The sequence below is a fragment of the Phyllobates terribilis genome, unplaced genomic scaffold, assembly GCF_046119375.1.
Source record: "Phyllobates terribilis strain yellow unplaced genomic scaffold, ASM4611937v1 Scaffold_1__5_contigs__length_1240528914, whole genome shotgun sequence".
Lineage (NCBI taxonomy): Eukaryota > Metazoa > Chordata > Amphibia > Anura > Dendrobatidae > Phyllobates > Phyllobates terribilis.
The window spans coordinates 998,875,260-998,889,123 of record NW_027362761.1 but is presented as its reverse complement, the minus strand read 5'-3'; positions in this window follow the sequence as shown (position 1 = coordinate 998,889,123).

The window sequence follows — 13,864 nt, the reverse complement described above, 5'->3', positions numbered from 1 at the left end:
ATAGAGACCTCTCCCATCTATGTTATCTTAATTTTGGGCCCTTTATTGAACAATTCCATACAGACCACGGTTGGCAAGTTAGAACTGTAAGATTCACTACGTGAACCACTGGTGTTTTGTGGAAAAGCACATGTACACCGCGTTCCAAATTATTATGCAAAAAGTGTTTAGGAGTGATAAGGGAAGAATTTGTTTGTTTGTCAGTTAAACTCATTGATGGTGATGTGTGTCAGGGCTCTTTATATCACTGTAAGCAATTGCAGACACCTGTGCTAATTAGTTTGGCAGGTGTGTCCAATGAAAGGCAAGACTACTTAAGAAGGCTCTCTCACATTATTAAGCAGCCTACATTTTCTGCCAAAATGGGAAAGAAAAAGGATGTGTCGGCTGCTGAGAAGCAACAAATTGTGGAGTGTTTAGGTCAAGGCATGACTACAATCAACATTGTGCGATGATCAGGATGAAGTGTCTTGGCAATCAAGAAGTATGTAGCTGATTCACAGTACACACGTGTGCGTGCTGATAAGGGCAAATTGAGGACTCTTTCCTACAGGCAATTACGTCAGGTTGAAACAGCAGCGGCAAAAAAGCCTTGTCATAGCAGCAGACAAGTTTTTGAAGCTGCTTGTGCCTCCAACGTCCCCCGAACAACAAGATGCAGGGTCCTTCAGAGGTTTGCAGCTGTGCATATGCCATCCTGTCGACCTCCTCTATCCACTTCACACAAGCAGAAACGGCTCCAGTGGGCCAAACATTACATGAAGACTGATTTCAAAACTGTTTTGTTCACGGATGAGTGCCGTGCAGCGCTCGATGGTCCAGATGAATGGAGTGGAGGATGGCTGGTTGATGGACACCCCACGCAAACACGGCTACAGCGCCAACAAGGAGGAGGTGGAGTAATGTTTTGGGCTGGAATCATGGGGAGAGAGATTGTCGGCCCCTTTAGGATCCCTGAAGGCGCTAAAGATGAACTCCATAATGTATGTGGATTTTCTCAAACAGCACTTCCTGCCATGGTTCAAGAAGAAGAACCGTGTATTTCACAGCAAGATCATTTTTCTGCATGATAATGCACCATCTCATGCTGCACATAAAACATCTGCATCTCTGGCTGATATGGGCATAAAAGGGGACAAACTTATGGTGTGACCCCCATGCTCCCCTGACCTCTACCCCATTCAGAACCTTTGGAGCATCATTAAAAGGAGTGTCTATGATGGCGGGAGGCAGTTCACATCTAAGCAACAGCTCTGGGAGGGTATTCTGTCCTCATGCAAAACAATTGAAGCAGAAACCATCCAAAACCTGACAAATTCAATGGACGAGAGAGTTCAGAAGCTCCTTTCGAACAAGGGGTCCTAGGTGAAAATGTAACATCACCTAGAATAAAGTTTTGAGTTGAAAACTGTTTGATTTCAGTTTCTAACAACCTGCTAATGCTTATAATTTCAAAAATGACCATTTTTTTGGTCTTTATTAAAATGAAAAGGTTGATCAAAAAGTTTGGGGGATCTAAGAGTGTGGCAACCCAGTAGTCATGATTACTTCGAATTCTGACAATATGAGGGTCATGCTGCAGGTAGTGCAGCAAGAAGGCACTTATGTGTCTTGCGCATCTCGGAGCCCCAAAATTATTTTCCGGGCTAGATGCAGCTAAAAATTATTTTTAATTTTAAATCTGGTGAAGCTTATTATAGATGGCCTAATAGGATCAGTGCTGCACACTGCTACAAAGCCCAAATTATTTTCCAGTCAAGATACAGATAAACATGATTAGTAATTTGAAAGCTTAAAACGGTTGGTAGGGTGATTTTAACCAATCATCAAGCTTTTACTCTCCCCAGGATGACACAGGGGTAGAAAAGTCATTTCGGATCCATGATTTGTTCATCTTTATGAACGTGAGTCTGTCTACATTATCAGTGGAGAGCCGCGTGCGCTTATCTGTCAGCACACCACCAGCAGCGCTGAACACACGTTCAGACAGAACGCTGGCTGCGGGGCATGACAAGATCTCCAAGGCGTAAGTGGCTAGCTCCGGCCATTTATCCAGATTGGAAGCCCAAAAAGAGCAAGGGTCCAGTGACACAGTCGTGGCTTCAATGTTTACTTGGAGATACTCCTGTACCATCGTCTCTAGGCGTTGACTATGTGTCAGACTTCTTGTCTCCTGTGGCCTTGCAAAGGATGGGCTAAAAAAGTGGTGAAATGATTCCGCAAAATTGATGTTACCAGCAGATACTGTGGTTCTGTTACGGTTTGAGTGCTGAACACTTGACGGTCCCACGGTTGGCAAGTTGGAACTGTGAGATTCACTACGTGCACCACTGGTATTTTGTGGAAAAGCACATGTAAGATTCTGCAACAGTCTCTGCTGATACTCCTGCATGCGTGCATCCCTTTCTATGGCAGGAATAATTTCTGCAAATTTACTTTTGTACCGGGGATCTAACAGTGTGGCAACCCAGTAGTCAGGATTATTTCTAATTCTCACAATTCGAGGGTCATGTTGCAGGTAGTGCAGCAAGAAGGCACTCATGTGTGTTGCGCATCCAGGAGCACCAAGTCCCTGTTGTGTTGGTGGCGAGGTAGCAATCATGCTTCCTTTCTCTGTCCTCTCCCCCCAACCTCGCACAACAGAAATGTGATCAAGGTCTCCCTCATCTGATGAGTCTTCCATCAGTTCGTCCTCCACTTCTTCCTGGGCTCCTGCACCTTCCTCACTAGTTTGGCTGCTACCATGCGCCCTGGTAAAATCATCTCCCCCACCCTCACATGCCTGCCGCCTTGGTGCTGCCGACCGTCTGGACCTTGCAGATGTTAGCCCTTCCGCATACAACTCCTCCTCCTCTACTTCCTCCACCTCCTCTTGTGCCACCACCTGACTCCGAATTCTGTTTAACATGTGCTCCAGCATGTAAATCACCGGAATAGTCATGCTGATAATGGCATCGTCAGCACTAAACATCTTCGTCGCCATTTCAAAACTGTGCAGAAGGGTGCATAGGTCCCTGATCTGAGACCACTCCTCCAGCGTGATTTGCCCCACCTCTGAATCTCGTTGGCCCAGGCTATACGTCAGAACGTATTGCACCAGGGCTTGTCGGTGCTGCCACAGTCGCTGCAACATGTGCAGAGTTGAATTCCACCGGGTAGGCACATCGCATTTTAGCCGGTGAAGTGGCAGGCCCAACGACTTCTGTAGAGATGTAAGTCGCTGAGCTGCGGGATGCGAACGGCGGAAGTGAGCACACAGCGACCGTGCCCTCTGCAGAAGGCCATCTAGTCTGGGATAGTGGGCTAAAAATTGCTGGACAACCAGGTTCAACACGTGAGCCATACAAGGCACGTGTGTGACATTGCCCCGGCGAAGGGCCGCACCCAGGTTTGCAGCATTGTCGCACACGGCCTTCCCTGGTTTCAGGTCCAGTGGAGACAACCATTCATGAAATTGGTTCTCCAGAGCTGACCACAACTCCTCAGCTGTGTGACTCACATTTCCCAGACATTTCAATGTAAAAACCGCCTGATGACGTTGAGCCCTACTGCCAGCATAGTAAGGAGGTGTGCACGATCCCTTCTGCGCAGTTAGAAAGCTTGTGGCATGACCAGACAGGCTTTGGGTGCAGGTGGAAGACCGAGAGGAGGTTGAGGAGGCAGAAGCAGTGGAGGAAAAATGACATAAAGAGGATTGACGCACAACTCGTGGGGACGGCAAGACTTGGACAGCAGCCCCTTGTCCTGCTGTCACCATAGTTACCCAGTGCCCAGTCAGCGACATGTAACGCCCCTGTCCATGCCTACTCGTCCAAGTGTCTGTGGTGAAATGCACCCTGTCACACACAGAGTTTCTCAAAGAAGCGGTGATGTTGTGTGCGACATGCTGGTGGAGCGCAGGCACACCTTTCTTTGAGAAGTAGTGCCGACTGGGCATCTGGTACTGGGGCACTGCGACGGACATAAGGTCTCGAAAATCCTCTGTGTCCACCAGGCGGAAAGGCAGCATTTCTGTAGCCAAGAGCTTGCAGATGGTGAAATTCAACCTCTTAGCTTTCTCATGGCTAGGAGGAAATGGTCTTTTACTTGTCCACATCTGAGGGACCGAGGGCTGGCTATTGTGCTTAGACGGGGTTGATAAGGGTGTCCCCGGCAAACTGCCGGTCTGTGAGGAAGATGCAGGCGGACATGTTAGGTTGCCTTGATCCAAAGGTGGTGCTATCGATGTCGGACAGCGCTCAAGACCAGCTGGTGTTACCACCTCCAAAGAAAATGATGACCTGCCAATCACGCTGGCTGTTGCGGGTAAAGAGGTGGCAGGTCTGCGCCCCAAAACAGGTGTGACTGCTGTCCCCCCAGTCACAGAGGATGAAGAGGCCGCGGATGCACAAGATATGGCAGACGGTGGTTGGCCCGGCCGGCTAGACCGCATTGTAGCACACTGAGCTTCCCACTGCAACTTATGCTTCATGTCCATGTGCCGGTTCATGCATGAAGTACTCAAACTATGTATTTTTTGGCCTCTACTTAGCTTTTGCTGACAAATGTTACAGATAACACGAGTTGGGTCATCTTTATCGATCTGAAAAAATGCCCAGGCTATGCAAGGCTTAGCACCCATGCGACCTGAAGAGCCACCACGACTTGTGGTGAGAGGCAGAGTTGTGTTTGAGGATGCAGTTGTTGACGTGCTTCCAGTACTACGTCTCTGTCCAGGAAGGCGCAACCTGACCTCGTCGTCACTAGCATCTTCCTCCACCTCCTCTGCTGACCTCATCTCTTGGCTGACTGTGGGTTGACAGTAAGTGGGATCTCCGACCTCATCATCATCACCCTGTGCGTTATCACACCCGTCGTCCTCAGAGCCAACCTGTTCCTGCCCTGACAAAAAACTAAAGTTGTCGCTCCAATCAGGTATTTGAGTCTTATCATCGTCTTCCTCATTGTCTCCACCAACAGGAGTTACAGTTTGGGAATGAGGGTCTACATTATGGTCAGAACCTTCTGCGTCTGGTCCTGGATCCGACTCATAAAGATTCTGGGCATCAGTGCAGATCATTTCCTCGTCTGGATTCACAGAAGCGCTGGAGTCGACCTCTGATTCCCAGGCTATAGTATGAGTAAACAGCTCTGCAGACTCAACCATCTGTTCTACCTCATACTCAGACGGGCAGCTGGAGATTTGGGAGCTGTGAGGAAGCAAGTGCGATTTGGGTGACACCTTTGAGGACTGGAGTATTTGTGATGTTGAAGTTGATGTGGAGGAGAGCCCACTTAAAGGAGCACTTGATATCCGTTGAAGCACCTGCTGTTTTTGTGCCTCATCTGGAATTTGTAGCGATTGGCGTGGCCGTAAGAAAGGGATCTTATCACATTGTCCGCTAAAAGAAGTAGACATTTTAGTTTGGCTGGAAGATGGTCTTTCTTCTGCACCTACCCCACGGACACAACCTTTTTTCCCCTTCCCAACACGCCTATTCCCCTTTCCACCAGCAGCAGGCCTTTTTCCACTCATTTTGGTGGTTAACTAATTCACAACTCTGGAGTTGTTTGCACAAAAAAACAATGGATGGTAACCGAGCAGAGCTGAGTGGCCAAACTGTGGTATTAGGCCAAAACTATTGGCTGGGTTAGATGCAGAAAAAAATTATTTTTAATTTGCAACCTGATGGAGGTCAGTATAGATGGACTAATAGACCAAGTCCCACACACCGCTAGAAGCCCAAATATTTTTTCAGAGCTAGATGCAGAAAATTTTTTTATTCAATTTGCAACCTGATGGAGGTCAGTATAGATGGACTAATAGACCAAGTCCCACACACTGCTAGAAGCCCAAATATTTTTTCAGAGCTAGATGCAGAAAAAAATTATTTTTAATTTGCAACCTGATGGAGGTCAGTATAGATGGACTAATAGACCAAGTCCCACACACCGCTAGAAGCCCAAATATTTTTTCAGAGCTAGATGCAGAAAAAAATTATTTTTAATTTGCAACCTGATGGAGGTCAGTATAGATGGACTAATAGACCAAGTCCCACACACCGCTAGAAGCCCAAATATTTTTTCAGAGCTAGTTGCAGAAATTTTTTTTATTCAATTTGCAACCTGATGGAGGTCAGTATAGATGGACTAATAGACCAAGTCCCACACACTGCTAGAAGCCCAAATATTTTTTCAGAGCTAGATGCAGAAAAAAATTATTTTTAATTTGCAACCTGATGGAGGTCAGTATAGATGGACTAATAGACCAAGTCCCACACACCGCTAGAAGCCCAAATATTTTTTCAGAGCTAGATGCAGAAAAAAATTATTTTTAATTTGCAACCTGATGGAGGTCAGTATAGATGGACTAATAGACCAAGTCCCCCACACCGCTAGAAGCCCAAATATTTTTTCAGAGCTAGATGCAGAAAAAAATTATATTCAATTTGCAACCTGCTGGACGTCAGTATAGAAGGACTAATAGAACAAGTCCCACACACTGCTAGAAGCCCAAATATTTTTTCATAGCTAAATGAAGAAAAAAATTATTTTTAATTTGCAACCTGATGGAGGTCAGTATAGATGGACTAATAGACCAAGTCCCACACACTGCTAGAAGCCCAAATATTTTTTCTGAGCTAGATGCAGAAAAAAATTATTTTTAATTTGCAACCTGATGGAGGTCAGTATAGATGGACTAATGGACCAAGTCCCACACACCGCTAGAAGCCCAAATATTTTTTCAGAGCTAGATGCAGAAAAATTTTTTATTCAATTTGCAACCTGATGGAGGTCAGTATAGATGGACTAATAGACCAAGTCCCACACACTGCTAGAAGCCCAAATATTTTTTCAGAGCTAGATGCAGAAAAAAATTATTTTTAATTTGCAACCTGATGGAGGTCAGTATAGATGGACTAATAGACCAAGTCCCACACACTGCTAGAAGCCCAAATATTTTTTCAGAGCTAGATGCAGAAAAAAATTATTTTTAATTTGCAACCTGATGGAGGTCAGTATAGATGGACTAATAGAACAAGTCCCACACGCTGCTAGAAGCCCAAATATTTTTTCAGAGATAAATGAAGAAAAAAATTATTTTTAATTTGCAACCTGATGGAGGTCAGTATAGATGGACTAATAGACCAAGTCCCACACACTGCTAGAAGCCCAAATATTTTTTCAGAGCTAGATGCAGAAAAAAATTATTTTTAATTTGCAACCTGATGGAGGTCAGTATAGATGGACTAATAGACCAAGTCCCACACACTGCTAGAAGCCAAATATTTTTTCAGAGCTAGATGCAGAAAAAAATTATATTCAGTTTGCAACCTGATGGAGGTCAGTATAGATGGACTAATAGAATGATGCTATGCCCAAAAGATTTTACTTCACTAGGTGCAGTAAAAAAATTGGTATTCTATACACAGGTGGTATATCTTGCAACACAGATAGGCTACTCCACTGACTAACACACTCTGCAATAGGCCAAAAAGGATTAGCTTTGCTAGATTCAGCCAAATGCTGTGAAAAAAACTTGCACAGCACTGGCACAGACCTGCCTGGCAAAAACTGATAGGAACTGATGTAACCTAGTCCTGAAAAGGACTCCAATTACAATTAGTCTTTACTCCCACAATCTATCTATTTAAGAGCACAGACCTGCCTGATAAAAGTCGTAGGAAATGCTGTAACCTAGTCCTTAAAAGGACTGCAATCACAACTATTCCCTACTCCCAAGCTATCTGTATATTTGTGCGAAAATTGGCTTGAAATTAACAAGGTATAGCGCACACAGCAACAGCGGTGCCGTCTAACACGCAGCTGCAGCAGTGAGAAAATGGTGGCGACGGGGAAAATGGCTTGGTCTTATAGGGCAAGGACATGTGACATACACTGCCAATCACACATGCCCTTGCTTGTGTGAAAAAAAGCACTTCGCTCCGTGTGTGCGCTGCTGATAGGCTGACAGATTGCACCTCCCCACTGCAAATGCGGGAAAGAGAAAAAAAAATGGAGATCTTCATTGTTCCTGCAGAGATCCATCCCCTGCCCCTCCCCCCACCCCGCTGTACACTCAAACTGCGTATTAACATTAATTTTCATCATTACTGAGAAAAAATCCAGTTATGATTTTGGTGCACGAACAGTTATCGAACATAACCTCGAACAGCCGAATTTTTCTCAAATTGTTCGTGTTCGCCGACCGGCTCGAACACCGCCCAAAACAGCTCGAATTTGAGATTGGCGAACAGTTCGAGTAGAACAACGCTCATCTCTAGTTGTGAGCTCCTGGAAGCTTCCCTTCATTTAGGCTGCGTGCCCACTATGCATTTTTCAAGCGTTTTTGCTGTGGAATTTCCGCAGTGAAAACGCTTAAAGAACGCTTGGTAATACGTTCCCCATGGTCCCCAATGATAATCCGAATGTGCTGTGTAGTGTTGAGCCACCCCGGTAGTGTTCGAGTTCGGTTCGGTTCGTCGAACACCTTCGAACACCGTTAAAACCAATGGCAGGCAAACAAAAACACATAGAAACACATAGAAAACACCTTCAAAGGTGTCCAAAAGCTGACAAACTGCTCAGAAGACACAACTAACACATGGAAAAGTGACAAGTACATATAGTCATGCGAAAAGAAAAGAGGTGGAGGAGTAAAAGGAGGGGGAGACACAGATATAGGCATGTCATGCCCTTCTAAAATCCAAAAAGTGAGAAGCCGAGACGGCCAGTCCGCTCCTGCCCGTGCCACCTCCGTGTCGCCGGGTTTGTGCCAGAGCCGCGGTGAACCCTGACGGCCAGCCCCCCTCTCCCAATACTGGTGCCTGTCCGCTGGTGGGTCGAGAGAGCCCCCCTGTGGTGGAGGCAGCTCTAAGCTTTTTAATTTAAATTGTCCCTCTAATTTGAATGAATACACTTTAAATCCATTTACAAGGATCTATTGGAGGGCAAGTCTCATGCTAGCAGCCGCGTAATTCCAGCTCCAGTAGCGTCCACTAAAGCTGCTGCAGTTAAAAAGCTTTTATAAGGATCGAGCTCGGCTGTCCACCGCAAGGCATCCTAGTGCCAGTCCCAGCCCCTATGCCTTGGGGTGCCTCCTGATGCTCTTCACTAAGTATCCCGTGGTCCCGAAGCATTTCCTTTGAAAAAATTAAGTGTCCAAACTACAGGTGGTGTAGCTTGCTTAACAGCCGGGATAATCTGCTGACTAGCAGACACTGCTACTAGGCACAAAGTATTTCCTGGGCTAGATGCAGTTAAAAATTTGTAAGTAGATACTCTCGTTGGATGCTGAGAAAGCATTCCATAGAGTCTCCTGGCACGCCATATATGATTCTCTTAAAAAGCTTGGGGTAGGGGTCTAGGGGACCCTTTTATAGCCAAAATCACGGCCCTGTATCACAATACGTCACCTAGGCTGAAGATAAATGGAACTGTAGCACCGAGGGCTCGGTTGCTACAGACGTATTGCACCTCACCCAGAGGTGTGATATCTCACTCTCAGATAAGGATGGAGTGTGGATCAGGACCCGACACCTGCATGCATTACACCACATTGCCGTGGGGCAGGGCGACCAATATGCCCCTGAGATGGGCACGACAGTCCCTGTCCCTGGCTGGAGTGGGGGGAGGGAACACTGAGGAAGGGGAACCCTGCAGTGCAGGAGCAGGGAGGAGGAAGCAGTTCCTGGGTGCATTGAGAAGGGAGTATAAAAGGTGGGCACCATCTTAGTTCAGTGCAGAGAAGTCTGAGCAGAAGTGGCAGGGAGCAGGGGCTCTGCATGAGCTCTGCTCCGGAGGCGGGCCTAGTAACAGAGGCCCAGGCCTGCAAGAGGGAGAAGGAAGGAAGAGGAGCGGAGAAGGCTCCAGGAACGAGGAATGAAGGGATCCCAGGGGTGCGGACGGGCGAGTCGCCACCGCACGCCCGAATCCACCTGCGTGGAGGGGTCAGGCCAAAGGGGGAGACCGGTCCCCGAACTAGTGGAGGCAGGAAACGACCCTCAGCTAGAAACCGGAGGCTCTGACATTTTATGTGGCGCAGCCCCTTGCTCCACCCGCTAGGAAGGCACCACATAGGGTCAGGGAAACTGGCGCCAAGTTTACCAAGAGGAGGCCCGAGGCAGCCGGACAGAAGTGTTGGTAAGAAAGGCCAGACAAAGGACACACAAAGGGGGTCCTGTGAAGCGCTCCAAAGTTATCTGGGAGTTGTCTGAGCCCCTCACCTGGTGAGCACAGTACGACGTGGGCAGCCGTTACCTGCAGACGTGGTCTGGATAATAAGAACTGTGAGTAAAGGCCCTGAACTGCATCACTGACTCCGTGTCGTTACTGCTGCTGCCCTGCACCATCACCCCCATCCTCCGCATACACTGCCCTGAGGCTATACTCCTCCCGTGGGGAGTTATGCTACGCTCTGCTGCACCCACAACACCAGCCTTAGCGGTCTGCCCTGTAGCGGCGGTTCACTCTGACCGCAATCCACGGGTGGCGTAGTCAGACATTTAAACATCAAAACCACATAAATAGTTCCGCCACTGGTTTGACCGCCCTGAGCCACGGAACCGGATCGCCGCCACGAAGACTACAACCACCAGCATCCACCAAAAAGGGTCCGGCTCCGGGTGTCCCAAGGCCCAGGGGGTGCGTCAGAACATTTTCATCACCTTTCACAATCACCAATGGGACAAGGCAGGGATGTCCTCTGTCCCCTCTCTTATACATCCTAGTGACGGAGCACCTGCTCTCATCAATTCGCCATAACCCCAATATTAGGTGGATTGAGGTGGGAGGCACCGAGTACAAGTGCTCTCTATTTGCTGATGATGTCCTAGTATATATCACTCAATCACATATATCCATCCCTGCTGTTATGGCTGAAATAGATCACTTTGTTACATGGTAAAATTTTAAAATCAATGCAGCGAAGTCTGAGGCCCTCGATGTCTCCCTCCCTAAATCCATATAGGATTCCATCCAGTCCAACTTTCCCTTTGCCTGGCCCTCACAGGGTATCAAATACTTAGGAATTCCTATTCATAGAGACCTCTCCCATCTATGTTATCTTAATTTTGGGCCCTTTATTGAACAATTCCATACAGACCACGGTTGGCAAGTTAGAACTGTAAGATTCACTACGTGAACCACTGGTGTTTTGTGGAAAAGCACATGTACACCGCATTCCAAATTATTATGCAAAAAGTGTTAAGGAGTGATAAGGGAAGAATTTGTTTGTTTGTCAGTTAAACTCATTGATGGTGATGTGTGTCAGGGCTCTTTATATCACTGTAAGCAATTGCAGACACCTGTGCTAATTAGTTTGGCAGGTGTGTCCAATAAAGGCAAGACTACTTAAGAAGGCTCTCTCACATTATTAAGCAGCCTACATTTTCTGCCAAAATGGGAAAGAAAAAGGATGTGTCGGCTGCTGAGAAGCAACAAATTGTGGAGTGTTTAGGTCAAGGCATGACTACAATCAACATTGTGCGATGATCAGGATGAAGTGTCTTGGCAATCAAGAAGTATGTAGCTGATTCACAGTACACACGTGTGCGTGCTGATAAGGGCAAATTGAGGACTCTTTCCTACAGGCAATTACGTCAGGTTGAAAGAGCAGCGGCAAAAAAGCCTTGTCATAGCAGCAGACAAGTTTTTGAAGCTGCTTGTGCCTCCAACGTCCCCCGAACAACAAGATGCAGGGTCCTTCAGAGGTTTGCAGCTGTGCATACGCCATCCTGTCGACCTCCTCTATCCACTTCACACAAGCAGAAACGGCTCCAGTGGGCCAAACATTACATGAAGACTGATTTCAAAACTGTTTGTTCACGGATGAGTGCCGTGCAGCGCTCGATGGTCCAGCTGAATGGAGTGGAGGATGGCTGTTTGATGGACACCCCACGCAAACACGGCTACAGCGCCAACAAGGAGGAGGTGGAGTAATGTTTTGGGCTGGAATCATGGGGAGAGAGATTGTCGGCCCCTTTAGGATCCCTGAAGGCGCTAAAGATGAACTCCATAATGTATGTGGATTTTCTCAAACAGCACTTCCTGCCATGGTTCAAGAAGAAGAACCGTGTATTTCACAGCAAGATCATTTTTCTGCATGATAATGCACCATCTCATGCTGCACATAAAACATCTGCATCTCTGGCTGATATGGGCATAAAAGGGGACAAACTTATGGTGTGACCCCCATGCTCCCCTGACCTCTACCCCATTCAGAACCTTTGGAGCATCATTAAAAGGAGTGTCTATGATGGCGGGAGGCAGTTCACATCTAAGCAACAGCTCTGGGAGGGTATTATGTCCTCATGCAAAACAATTGAAGCAGAAACCATCCAAAACCTGACAAATTCAATGGACGAGAGAGTTCAGAAGCTCCTTTCGAACAAGGGGTCCTATGTGAAAATGTAACATCACCTAGAATAAAGTTTTGAGTTGAAAACTGTTTGATTTCAGTTTCTAACAACCTGCTAATGCTTATAATTTCAAAAATGACCATTTTTTTGGTCTTTATTAAAATGAAAAGGTTGATCGAAAAGTTTGGGGGATCTAAGAGTGTGGCAACCCAGTAGTCATGATTACTTCGAATTCTGACAATATGAGGGTCATGCTGCAGGTAGTGCAGCAAGAAGGCACTTATGTGTCTTGCGCATCTCGGAGCCCCAAAATTATTTTCCGGGCTAGATGCAGCTAAAAATTATTTTTAATTTTAAATCTGGTGAAGCTTATTATAGATGGCCTAATAGGATCAGTGCTGCACACTGCTACAAAGCTCAAATTATTTTCCAGTCAAGATACAGATAAACATGATTAGTAATTTGAAAGCTTAAAACGGTTGGTAGGGTGATTTTAACCAATCATCAAGCTTTTACTCTCCCCAGGATGACACAGGGGTAGAAAAGTCGTTTCGGATCCATGATTTGTTCATCTTTATGAATGTGAGTCTGTCTACATTATCAGTGGAGAGCCGCGTGCGCTTATCTGTCAGCACACCACCAGCAGCGCTGAACACACGTTCAGACAGAACGCTGGCTGCGGGGCATGACAAGATCTCCAAGGCGTAAGTGGCTAGCTCCGTCCATTTATCCAGATTGGAAGCCCAAAAAGAGCAAGGGTCCAGTGACACAGTCGTGGCTTCAATGTTTACTTGGAGATACTCCTGTACCATCGTCTCTAGGCGTTGACTATGTGTCAGACTTCTTGTCTCCTGTGGCCTTGCAAAGGATGGGCTAAAAAAGTGGTGAAATGATTCCGCAAAATTGATGTTACCAGCAGATACTGTGGTTCTGTTACGGTTTGAGTGCTGAACACTTGACGGTCCCACGGTTGGCAAGTTGGAACTGTGAGATTCACTACGTGCACCACTGGTATTTTGTGGAAAAGCACATGTAAGATTCTGCAACAGTCTCTGCTGATACTCCTGCATGCGTGCATCCCTTTCTATGGCAGGAATAATTTCTGCAAATTTACTTTTGTACCGGGGATCTAACAGTGTGGCAACCCAGTAGTCAGGATTATTTCTAATTCTCACAATTCGAGGGTCATGTTGCAGGTAGTGCAGCAAGAAGGCACTCATGTGTGTTGCGCATCCAGGAGCACCAAGTCCCTGTTGTGTTGGTGGCGAGGTAACAATCATGCTTCCTTCCTCTGTCCTCTCCCCCCAACCTCGCACAACAGAAATGTGATCAAGGTCTCCCTCATCTGATGAGTCTTCCATCAGTTCGTCCTCCACTTCTTCCTGGGCTCCTGCACCTTCCTCACTAGTTTGGCTGCTACCATGCGCCCTGGTTAAACCATCTCCCCCACCCTCACATGCCTGCCGCCTTGGTGCTGCCGACCGTCTGGACCTTGCAGATGTTAGCCCTTCCGCATACAACTCCTC